Source organism: Anser cygnoides, chromosome 6, assembly GCF_040182565.1.
Source record: "Anser cygnoides isolate HZ-2024a breed goose chromosome 6, Taihu_goose_T2T_genome, whole genome shotgun sequence".
NCBI lineage: Eukaryota > Metazoa > Chordata > Aves > Anseriformes > Anatidae > Anser > Anser cygnoides.
Window position 1 is genome coordinate 8,077,911 of NC_089878.1, and position 12,970 is coordinate 8,090,880.

At 40.0% G+C, this 12,970-nt stretch overlaps 1 long non-coding RNA gene across 2 annotated transcripts in view; it reads right to left on the minus strand.

Moving 5' to 3' along the window:
- LOC106034435 (uncharacterized) overlaps positions 1-12,970 on the minus strand; it is a 48,873-nt gene that overhangs the window by 29,657 nt on the left and 6,246 nt on the right. The window contains exons 2-3 of one of the 2 annotated variants that reach the window (XR_001206070.3): positions 5,003-5,260; positions 646-695 (exon numbers count right to left, since the gene is read on the minus strand). This is a non-coding gene — a long non-coding RNA (uncharacterized lncRNA). The remainder of the gene's footprint in view (positions 1-645; positions 696-5,002; positions 5,261-12,970) is intronic. The other variant, XR_010832362.1, reaches the window with a different exon arrangement.

Below are 12,970 nucleotides of genomic sequence, written 5' to 3' on the forward strand. Positions count from 1 at the left end.
AGCCTTACTCTTTCTTCATACTGCTGTTCCTCTCTTCCAGTAAACACATTGGGCTAATTTATTATTATTATTATTTCAGCAAGAACAGAACTGCACAGAAAAAAAGCCCAGAGAGCATTATCTGCCGTCATCAGGCATAACAGCGTCCGCAAAGGTCCACCAAGGTGCATCCTGTAGCACTGCACTTCTGGCACAGAGTTGTCAGCTGAACGTGGGAATGATCTTATACACCTGATGTTCACTGCTTTTGTGCTTGTGCTAACTACCCAACATCACTGTAAATTAGGAAAAGAATAATAGGGAGAGATGGATAACCTTGGTCATGAAAGCCTTTTGTGTTCTGTCCCTGAACTCCTCCAGCTTCTTACTGTCTTTACTTCAAAGTGAACATATTCTTCAGGTGCAATTTCTCCAAAAAACACTAGAGCGTATCATCCTGACAGCTTTTTCCAAGTAAAAGGAATAGACTAGCAAGCAATTCTCTTACTTCAGCATCATGCCACCTTTGTGCGCATGAATGACTATCTTCCCAAATGCTGGTTACCAGATAGTATTGTTGTATTTGATCAGTACGATTTTAATTTCTGCAGAAGTCATTGTAATGAATCAATACAGATTAAAATAAAGATGAACTGTTGGACTGACCTTCTCCAGGACCTTTCTCAATAACCCTTTCCATCCTTCCTCTGTTGGTCCTGTCACAAGATTCAAGAAAAAATGGAAGACAGTGGGAATTGGCATTTACAAGAACAAGTTACTCTTTGCCTGTGAATTTTCCAACACTGTGGCTTCTCAAAATATAACCACCAGTTCTACAAGAATTCAGAGAATCAGGGAAGACTGTAATTCATGCCACCTTTGTACCGAGTTGTTACTAAGATTTTACCTTTCTGTTGTCACCACAGCAAATATATACTATAGTGGTTTTTTGTTGTTTGCTTGTTTTTCAGAGGTAGAAAGTGGGTCAGAAGTTTCACCAACTGTTTATAAGCAGAAGCCAAAAGAATAGATGGGACATCCATCTGTGGAAAGTCTCTTTAATTCGTAAAAGTGACTCAAAGAGCACAAGTGCTGAAAGTCTGTTGCCACCAGTCTGTTCTCAGACCACTGCCACCACAAGACTTTTTTTTTTTTTTTTGGAACTTGCATTTTTAAGTCACAGTTTCATTATTTCCCAACAAAAGCTCACCTCTATCTCTGAAGAACACATTTTTGTGCATACTTTGCAATAATACAAACTTCTTCTAGTGTGCATGCTGATCATGTCTCAGTACATTTGAACGAGCCAGGTTCGCATGTAATTGCAGTTTTATTATAAATCCAATAAATAATAATGCAATATGAAATTACATTTGCTCTTTATGCTGCCATGTCACATCATAAATTCATATGGAACTATTTGCCTAATCTCAAACTAAAGGACCCACTCAGCAAGCTGCTCTCCAGCTTTTCTTGTGTTATTTTTTTTCTTCTGTGTTTCTAAATAGTATTCCCTAATACTTTGGGGAGAGCTAAAAATGAGCTGAGGCCGGGAAAAAAAATTGTGTTGCCTAGGAAGCAAAATATCCTCACATGCTCATAAAACTAAGTGAAAACAACAAATCTGCATCAACTTTCCTTAAATAACAGCAGTCACACAATGGCAGGCAGCAGTGCTCACAGAGACAGCTGGTCCCTGTTGACGTAAGGAGGGGAAAGGAGAAAACAAATCAGCATCCTCACGCACTGCTATGATTTGTTGTGTCCATGTCTCTAAATAACTCCTACAATGAGGAATACAGATTCAGACAAACCTATGGAAGAAAAACATATCCAATTTTTCCCACATCAAGTGCAAATTCAGTTTGTAGGAGCTTCTAGCAGTACTAACATGAGCTAGTACTGCTTACATCCAGCAAGTAATTCAGCTAAGCTGGACTGACACTTCAAGGAGCGCCTTTCAGCAACAGGGAGGAACCGATCAGTTTGAGGTATATTCTTAACACCGGAGCTGCTTTCTCGCTTTCGAAACTACTTTCTGATGTAAACCTCCGGCCTGTGATTGATCTGACACTAGGTCCCAACAGCACTAGACAGCCTCCCACATTTCCTGTAGGCAGGTTTGCCCGCCATAAGCAGCCTGTTGCCTGTTCTTCAGAGGTTCAGCAATTAACATTTCATTTTACCATGCAATATTAACAGCTGTAATGACAAAGCCAACCAGAGCAGCAACAATGTGAATAACAAAGGAGAAAAAGGAAACCTGCAACACTCGGAAGACAATTAAAAGGAGATGATTTCTTCAGAAAAGTGAAAGTTATTCAGGGATGAAAACAGGAAGAAGGGAGCAGAAATGCTGGAGCCAGAGCAGCTCCCTCCCCAGATCATTTCTCAGCTAAGAACATGCAGCTAGATAGGCTGCTTTGAGACTAAACAGCAAAATAAATTCATATTCGAGCCAAAACAGGCAGGTGTACCAATTCTGGAGCTCCCCACATAGATGATGTGGCCGTGGCAAAAGTGCCACGTACTGAGAATTACACCTTCACCCAAGCCCTGGGGCTGCCTTATTGGCAGTGAAGAGTTTGCCAAAGGAGCGTTAGGAAGAAAAGAAAGTGAGAGTAAAAGTGGTTGGCCACTTGAATCACTAGATGGGATCATTTGACCCTTAAGCAAAAAAAAGAAAAAAAAATCACAAGGAAGAAGGGTCTAGACATGCCTCAGAAGGTCTCAAAGGCTTCATTTGTTGCCTGCTTTATATTGCAGCTTACATTAGCATTTTGTTTTCCATATTTTGCAAAGGTTATAATAAACTATTGATAGGGCAAGATATTTCTGATAGTTGTCTCTTTGACCTGAAACAGCCAAAGGCCTGAACTTGGAAGAAGTACCTGACCATCCTCCAATCCAATGGATGCAGCAATAAGCAAGATTGACTCTGCAGTGGAACTGAAGATCGAAATACAGGGTTTTATTTTTTACATATAGGTTCATATATAGGATCACATGGCTACAGATACAGAACTGCCCTTTTCAAAGGAGATGTCCAATTTAAAAATCCTTGCCCCATGGCAGAGCTCTACGTGCGTTCTCACCTGATTCTGCATCCTGAACTCCTACTGGAAGTTATTCATACACACCAAATGCTGAGCAGAATGCAAGTGATCTGCATTGCAGATAAGAGCTAAAATGCATGTTTGGGAAGGAAAAGTTTAAATGATTGGCTAAATTACTTGACTTAAGTAGTTGTCTCCAAAGACTACATTATTTAATCCTGTTGATGTTTGCACAATGATAGCTACGTTTTATGTTCTAATCTATCTGAAGTGAATAAATTAGGTGATAAATCCTGAAAAAAAAAAAATCAAGCTGTGCCTCCTATCTCACCGATTTTACCTTTCCTTTGGGATTCAATGCTATTTTGATTAGATATTCACCCTTTTCTGAAATCCTTATTATAGCAAATTCATTATGATTATTGCTATAATCGGTGTAGCCCTAACTGTAAGCCTCTCCAATAAATCTCTTCTGCTTTGTTCCCACCAGGTTCTGCAATGGCAACAGCACATGTAAAAGACAGTGTCAAGCAAGACCCAGTCTGAGAGATCATTTTGTGCATCCCATCTCCACTCCCTTTCTGGTGGGGTTGAGGAGCCACATTCTCCCTCTGTGTAAGGCCACAAAAATGGTATATAGGAAAAAGCCCTGAGTAAAAAGAACAATGATCATCTTTCAAAACCTAAAGGGGCCATTAATAGCGTTCTACTCTAAGATGCGAGATGGCAGTTTTCTGTTGCCTAGGAAGGAAGAAAAAGGGAAGGGGATTTTGTGAATGCATTAGAGGTTTCAGAATAAACTGGATATATACACAACAGTTTCAGAAGGGAAGCATCTTAGAATATTTACCCAGAAAAAGTTAGTGAAAATTTATTTAAAGAGACAGCTAGCTCAGTTGCCATTAAAAGTTATTTTAAATCAGCATTCTAAATTAAATCCTTAGCAAGGAAAACAAGGGATCCAAGTCCACCAGCACTGCTGCTTAGTCAAAGCATTCTGAATTCAAATCAGACTACTAAGTGCAAAAAGACAAAGAATAGAAGTAATTGCTGTGCATTATCTGTTTCCAGCTTTTCCTTACAAAGTAAAATGTACTTAAAGCTATGCTACCATTATGTTAACTTACCACTCGTTTGTAGTGAAATCTAGGACATGTTTTCCTTACCATAAGTGTGGTGTGATAGAAAGTTGAGTTCAAGTGACAATTGCAAGCTTAAAATTATAAATGCTACATGTTTCACATACAACCAGCATGTAATTTTTATCAGGAAATAATAGGCTGTATATACCTCTGTTTCACTGGACAGATAAATCAGCAGTGCTATCCCTAAACCTTAAAATGAAACAGGTAAATAGATTTAATAATTAAGAGTTTGCCCGGGGTATTAATATGGGAGAGTAGATGACTTGATTTCTGAGTATGAGACTGGGAGCACAAGTCTGCAAGCTACTGACTTGGTTTTACGTCTCCTGACTTACTTGAATCAATTGCTTCTGTTACTGACCCATGTTGCTTGCACCGCATGTAAAACAGCAAGTGCCTTCTGGCTCACAGCAATAAGTGGGAAAACAAGAACAGCCTGTGCAGTAAATGAGTCCATAAACTTCCAGTGGGTTTAAATAGCAGAAGTGTCTGATGTAATCATGCTGGATGAGTTGAAAAGCAAGGGTCTGATAACCAACCAGTCTGTGCTGACTTCCCCAAATGAACGCCTTGTGCCCAGATTCTCAGGATGAGGATGAAATGGAACAATTCATTGAATCCTCATTCACAAAAGAGAAATCCAGATCATCTACAGCAACCTGCATTTCACAGGCATAATCCTGTCCCAGGAGAGCAAAACGGGGACTGCCAGTCAAGTGGCAAAACAGCAACAAAAGAGAGGGTATCTCCCAAAAAAGGACAGAGAAATGAAGGCAGACCCATTCACCCACTGGACAGCCCATTTAGGTACTGTATACTTACTTGCACTGAGTGCCCAATGTGCCTTTCAACACCTTATTATCCTTATTAATTCTGCTCCATTATGCTCTGCTAGAGGAAGACGTTCACCTGTTTAAACATTTCTGAAGTTCCAGCTATGCTGCATATCTATTTGAAAGATCATCCAAGGAATGAGAAATGAGACGCTTGGGGGAAGAGAGTGCTCCTGCCTATTTGTGAATACCATGCAGATCAGCCACATGTTGTTCCTGCTGACATAAATCTTGTGTTGCTTCCAGCCTGGAAAACAGAAGGGGAGTAAATAGTGACTCATCTTTTATTAAAGAAGGACTAACTTTGAAGACTTTTCAGATTTAGTTTATTAGTAGTGCTGGCTGTTTATTGTGTCTTTATGCAGACAAAACACAGTCAATGGGCTTCAAGATTTGACTTGATAATAACTACATATTGAAAAGTGCATTGTTTGGATTTTGAAATATTTTCATAGCTGTCATTAGAATCCCAGCATTCTTGTCTATTGCCTGTTGGCCGTGTCTGTGGAAGAATTTATCCTCCAAATATTTATCCTCCAAATCAGTCGGACCTTCAGCAGCTCCCATCAAGAAGCCATTACACTGTATTACTGTAGCAGCCTGCTGCTCACCAAGGGCTATTAGAATGGACAAAGACTTGTGCTGATGCATCAACAGTGTCCAGCATAGACCAGGTCTGCATCTGAACTGCTTAAAATGCAGGCAGAACAATCTTAGTGTAGCTGAAAGAAAGACCATATAGGTCCTAAAGATGCTTCTATGCATGTAAGCTAGTCTTAAATACAGGAAAAAAGCTATGGAGGACTTCTCTTTTGCTTTCATATATTTTATTAATCAGGAGCAGTCTAGCAGGGAAACTTTTGGAAAGCACATCAGTCAGCACATCTGACAGTAGCATGCCTCTCAGTGAAAGGCCAGGCTGATGCTATGTTGCAAATTAACCTCCACGGCATACAAGAAACTCCCTAACTTGGGAATAGCCACACAATTAAGGGCTGAAGAGTGTTTCAGAATTCAGAAACATCACACACCAGCCCACACAATGTGGCAAAGGTACTACTCTGCTTCCTCATGTCCATGCCATACAGATTTTCCAGCTAGGACACATCACACTCAGTGCCCCATCGCTCAGAGCCAGGGGACTTGCATCAGTGCCTAATAAACTGAAAAAAACTTCTATAAAATGACAACAAGAGCTATAGTTCCTCCTACAAGAACTAAGCTGCCCACTTCTTCAGTGTTCCCACCCCACACCAGCTTATGCAGTTAGCGTTTGAAGTCCAGAAGTCAACCTGGATTCCTCCCTGTACTCACATTTTGCAGAAAGAAACACTAAGTGGCCTACAGCTGATTTACCGCCAAAATCCAGCAGGCACAAGGAAGTAGGTAGGGATTAAATTAAATCCGACTGCATTTCCTTGGCTTTCCCAGAAGCATTTCACTTACATTAGTGCTGCATTCAGGAGCCCACAGAAGGGAGAGTTAGAAACACAGTTTTAAGAGATTTAAAATATTTATAGACTGTGGTTTCACGATTACAGTAAAACCTATGGCACTTTTGGGACAATCAACGATTTATCTCTGTTGTTCAGCCCTTCAGTTCTATGAGAAGTTTTCCATTATTAACAGGAGATGGCCAAGTAATTTAATGGCTTTTAAACATTATGAGGAAATTGTTGAAGCAAGCCCATACAACTCTAGAAGGAATTTGTGCATGCTTTTCTAGGCACTGACTTTTTTCCTCCAAAAAAAAGACCATTTTTGTACTTCCGCATCACTTGTGGCTCCAAACCTAAGTTTGTATAGCAAAAATTGAGAAAAGGGAGCAGAACACACAGAAAGAGCACTTGCTGCAAGGAATTCAAGACTCTGTAGAGCTCTACAGCTTCTCTTGATTTTCAGCCTGCATTTTTCAGCATCACAGCCTCTCTGAAGTTTTAAGAAGTTGGGGGCACATTAAGAGAACCAGAGAAGGTAAACTAATTCACGTTGTCTTTGCACTGCTAAAATTCCCGTTACTGTGATTTCTACCAGTTTTGACCCTTACATATGTAAATATACATACATACACTTGCCAGGGTGGGAGTGGCCTAGGTTTTTTTGTTCTGTTTTGTTTTCTTGAGTTACAGTTGTAAAGGGGTCCGGGATGCAGACAACTCATAAAAAGCAGTGGCATCTTAGGCTACTCGGGTGGTTGACAGCATTCCAGATTGCAGTTCCCAGTAGCAAATTAACCCTTTGATTTTGTAGGAGAAGAAAAGTATCAATAGCAAACAACCAAGCCATGTATTTATCTGTGGAAAAAAAAAAAAGTTGCCTAATCCTTATCAACTAGAAATTTGGAAAGGTCTCGTCTGGCACTTAACATCAGGAAATTACTGTTTGGGGGTAAAAAGTAACTTTTTTAACTGCCAACTGGTTTTAAACTACAAACATACTATACAAGGAACAGACTTACCCTCCTACCAACAAAGCATTAAGCGTCTCTTATTTGTTGCACGTTACAAAGATGCTAAGTTCCAGTACAGAACCTGTATATTTATTTCTAAAATTCAGTTCTTTCAAATGGTAACTTCTGACCAGAGCATATAAAACTTCTTCATTTAATTTCAAACAAAAGGAAACTTCACGATCTCAGCGTTTCTGCAACTAAATAAAGCGCATTGCGCCATCTGCTGGACACTTTTTAAGCCACGTTCTGAAAAAGCTGCTGCTATCCGCAGGTATAATATGTTGCTTATTTCAGACTCTCAGCTCAGGCACAAGCACTGCGTCAAAAGGCAGTAACTGCAAATCTCTAAAATCCTTCTGAGCTTCAGTATTTCTGATAAGTTATAAAAAATTGGAGTTTACCAACACCATGGGCAGCTCTTCTGAGCACTTTCCGTTTTGATATGCCAGCCTCATAAAAAGAAGCATGAGCAAACTCTCCAACCCCAAGTGTTAATCCTACATGGGCTATATGGCTATGCAGCTTGACTTCAGGAGTAAACCCACCGTCACGCAGATGATTCTGATTTTGCCAGATAAAATTTCAGCTGATTTCTAGTTCACATTTTGGTGTTGACTTTAGAGAAACCCTACATGGCTCCAACTCCCAGTTCCAATGGACAGAGATAAAACTAATCCATCCACTACAAATGACCACGTTAACATCTTATTTTAAAAAAGACAGTAGGGACCGAGGAGTATTATACTTCTACATTTAAATTTGTCCAGCTGTTTTGGTTAGCAGTTCAGACTTTTTCAGCTGACAGAAACAATAGCACTTGGAAATGCCTAAAAATATGCTTATCATCAACTTGTTCTTTTGATGTCTTTTCTGTCCCCAAATGCTTCCTCAGCAAGTCTGAAAACAAAATGAAGAAAGTGTAATTGCTATATTCACAAGGTTTACATTTAAATTCAGACTTCTGAGCAGCAGATAGCAAAAGCTGACAATTAACAAGGAAGATGAGCACAAAACACACTTCGGAACCCCCAAAGACCACATCACTGAGCCTGAATTTCCATGTAAAATTGTCTGTGCATCAGTAATTGATGCTACAGATAAAGCAGTTATGGTGGACGTGTTTGAAATCTCATGCAAAATTTCTTCCTTGCTCCTAACCAGGTGGTCAGGGACTCAAAAAGTCAGCCTGTGTTCAAGCACCCCATGATTCTCCTAGACTATGGAGAAATCACATTTTCATCCAAGCCACAGTATAAAACTCAGCAGCTCTGTATACTAAAAAAAAAAAGTGAACAGAGCAGTTATCCCCTACATTGGTTATTGGTGACAGAAGTACCTGAAAGCTATTTTTTTCCTTGGCTTTCGGGGAGAGCCACCCATTGTCCTCACTCTGAGGGGCTCTGAATGGAAAGCACAGCGTCCTGCCCAGCAATCCGAGGCTATTCTAGGAGATATCACCAAAAACCATCTCTCTTCCAGCTCCAGCCCTGTAATTTTATTCACCTGTAGTTCTGCTGACACCATTGCCCTGATTCCTCCTCCTCCTTGTTAAAAGCTAAAGTGGCTGAAAGCAAACATGAAACACTATACAATTTCAAAAAACTTTGAGGGAATTCAAAGCTCAGGGGCAACTGGACTCTGCAATAGCTCTCATGCCCTAGTGACACTTTACACAATCCTTTCTTCCCTCCCGTCTCAGCAGTAAAACTAGCTCTAACATTTGTTTTTAATGTAGTTGACCGAGTTCTGCTGCCATTTGAGTTGCTGAAATCTTTGCCCTCTCCTCCTTTCAGTTACACCAAGTTCATGGCAGAGAAGGAGGAGTTAAAGCAAGAAGTATCCAGGAAAAAAAAAAAATCCGAGCTCAGACTGTGCCTCACTCAGACAAGGCAACATGAAAATCATCCTGAAAATTCAGGTTTCTGTAATTTTTCAAGGGCCCTCTCAAAAAAACTCCCCAGTAATCACATAGTTTCTGGATCTGCTGCATCCTATTAAGAAACACCTCTGTAAGCAGAAATAACCTCTCTGCAGACTGCTTTACCTCAGCAGAGAATTTGTTGGGTGTAGGTCCTAATTGGCTTCTCCATAATTTAGCCCTGACACAGAAGCATACATGGAGAGGTCTCCAGAGGCTGAAAGAGTACTGCTGTTGCAATCACAAACCAGCTGCCAAGGTTTACAAGACTGAGGGCACTCAAAATACCTAGGATCCAGCTAAAATTGTAGAGCAATGCATCAGCAGTCAGTAAGTATAGAACCTCTAGGAAATAAACTGGACAGAAAGGAAAAATGAGTGGTTATTTCAGGCATTTTTTATGGCGACATCCCTCACTTGTATACCAGAATACATGCGTACAGCTTAGACACTAAGTAATATGATCCAGGTAGAAATTACAGCCAGATAGAATAAAATACAAAGTAGTTTTGGCTGATCTGAGCTGACAAAGCGTTGGTTTGGGCTTATTAAGTACATACACTGCTGGAAGGCTGGAGAACTGGGATCCATTCCTACTAATGACTTCATGCCCTAAAACAAAAGTATTAAGTACACAATGTAATTCATTAGAATAGACATCATCGTGAATATGGGTGTCAAAAGCCCCACTTGACTCTCAGCATGTAGCACTGTTGCTGGAAGACAAGTTTAGAGATAAACATAATGGGGAAATATGCATCATTACAGCTCTACTGCACGTAAATGCATCCCTAAACTGTCTGGGATAGATGAGTATCACTGCCCAGCTACCTGGAAAAAAAAAAGATATGAATATTTCCCCTCACATTTGCTCTGGCTGCTTGCCAAGAGCCTGCATGCAATTTCCACATGGATTTCCAGACTTTCTGTTCTTCTGATGTTTTTATACGTACCTCATATCAGCGCATTCAGTAAGGTATTCAGAGTGTGATCAGCACAGACATGCGGGGGAGCCAGCTTCCAGAGGTCCCATTACATCCTGGGGAGGCCTCTGGTATTTGAAGATCAAAGATGATCAAAAATGAAGGGCTGCATTTAGCTGTAATTCTCTATAGGACTTGAATATGTGTATACATATATCATTTATATATACAGAACGTAAGCACGATATCTATAAAACATACATATTATACACACAAAACTGGTACTCTCAGCAGCAGAATTCATCTGATGAGCAATTTTTCTTCAACCAGAGCCATTGCTTGAACCCATGCTTTGATTACCCCTAACCCAGGAAAAGCAGAGCTGCAAACATGCTATAGCTCATCTCCTGCTTTCATGGGGGTAGCTCCACACGCAAACAGGCTAAAGAGAAGGATGTAGAAGGCTGTATCGCTACAGCAGCATAGCCAAGGCAATTCCATTTTCCACGCACCAAATGGTAGCTATTTTTTGCCAACTCAGAGACATTTGGATAAGACACCTTATTCTGTCACATGATATAAAGCTATTTCTAATCACTTACCCTCTAAAGTATGGTAAAATAAACAGTGTAATTAAGATTAATTATTCTGTTAGCATGAAAAACATATCAAGTGCCCCAGACCTTTATATTATAGCTTAAATTTACCAAAAATAAAAAGCTACTCAAGAATCTTCTCCAGAGGGAAAAAAAATCCCTTTTCCTCATACAGCAAAACAAAATAAAAAAATAAAACAAGTGAATTTCTTCCAGAAATGGCTTCCCATACCACCATTATTTAATCCTCAAGGTGACCTGATTTAGGCTGAATGTACCAGTAGATTACCAGGAGGAAGGAATAAAAATAGCACAGAAATGGTATGCGCTGTTCTCCTGAGACTCATGTACATGAAGGACAAGGACAGAATCTAGCTGTCAGTTCAAGCAAAAAAAGATTTAAAGAAAGGGAAGAATAGTAAAATCCAACCCTCCTCCGCTATCCAAAGTACAAACTTCCACCCTTCCAAAAAGCCAAGTCTTGTGAACAGAGAGGCTTTGCTTCCTCTAATGGAAACTAGCAGGATTGAAAATTAACAGACAGATCTTTATAAAGTAGCATTTTGTATAGTTTTCTTGAAGCATGGGAGGGAATTATTAATCAGTTGAGAAAATCATCATCGTGGTTTCCATTCTTCACATTTACCATTTAAAAAATAAATAAATAAGTCCAGCCCCCAAAAACCCTCTCTGTCGAAGCTTCCCCTATGTTCCCTTTAGAACATCCAGCACATAATCTGCACATAACACATTTAAATATACATCAGTGAGTTTTTTCTCCAGGCATTTTATATCATCCTAAGGGGCACAGCACCCACAGGGGCAAGCAGTTGTTGAAAGTCTCTTTATCAGAAGCACAAACACCAAGAAACAGCAACAACTGTGATTTTACCATGAGTTTAATATCTGGTTTGTTTTGATTTCCAAAAGACTACCCTTCCTCTAATATCAGAGGGGAAGAAGACAAAATAGGACCTTCAAAACAGCAGCAGGAAACAGACCCTTTCTGCTGCTCACATGTAAGTTTAGTAATCAAAGTAATGTTTTCTCTTGCTGCTACACAGCTAAAAGTGCAAAGACTTTGTAAGACTACAAGGGCAGCATGGTAAAGTCTGATTTTCATTTTTTTTTTTTCTCCCATCAGCAGAAGCTTGCCTCACGTTCCTGTGTGCAACAAGCTCCACGAGAGATATATGGTGCCCTTGGTCTCCAAGAGTGAAAAAGCATGTTATACACCAGTGCCCCCACCAGTCACCTCAAATAGGATGAGCACAGCATGTGATGTCTGTAATGCATTCCTGTGCATGTAGAGGAGTCTTATTAGCATGAAAGCTCTATGCAAATCCTCCAGGGAAAGTCCTGAGGATTAGTCAAGCACAGCCCTACCTTAAGTAGTTGGATTTTGTCCTTCATCTTAAAACCCCATGGGTCTCCTGCACATATAAGTAGGACCTTTGGAAGCTGCATCCCCTCCAGAACAAATATGTGCTGATCACACTCCAAGCACCTTACTGAGCTCCCTGTGACACCCCACATCTAGCAACTTACTGCTGTCATTTATGGTGCTTCCAATGCAGAGGTGGTACTGCAAGATAGCAAGTTTGTGTATACATAAAGTGCTGTGCCCAATCATTTTAACCAGACTTAAAAAAAAAAAGGAAATTAATGCTTGCTATAGCTACACCAACAAAGTAGGAATTAAAAAATGCTGCAAATTAGGCACTTACTCATTTATGACTGCTCTGAAAAGTACTTTGTTTCATGCATTAAATGCATTAACAGATTAAAGGTCTGCATTTGGGCATACTGCAGAACTTGCTAGCCAGCATAACCAGTCAAGGAGAAGCTGGTCTTCCACAGCAGGGAATTCTTTCTTTGCTTTCTTTCTTCAATATCTTTACAAAAAAAAAAATCCTGAAATCCAAGAATAGACATAACTTCCCCAAGGAAGTAAATTAGCCTTTGGATATGTACACACCGTTCATTGACTACTTCTCATATATATATATATATATCTAGGAGGATAACATAGCCCTTGGTGTTTTTAACCACGTTTAGACCTGACTTT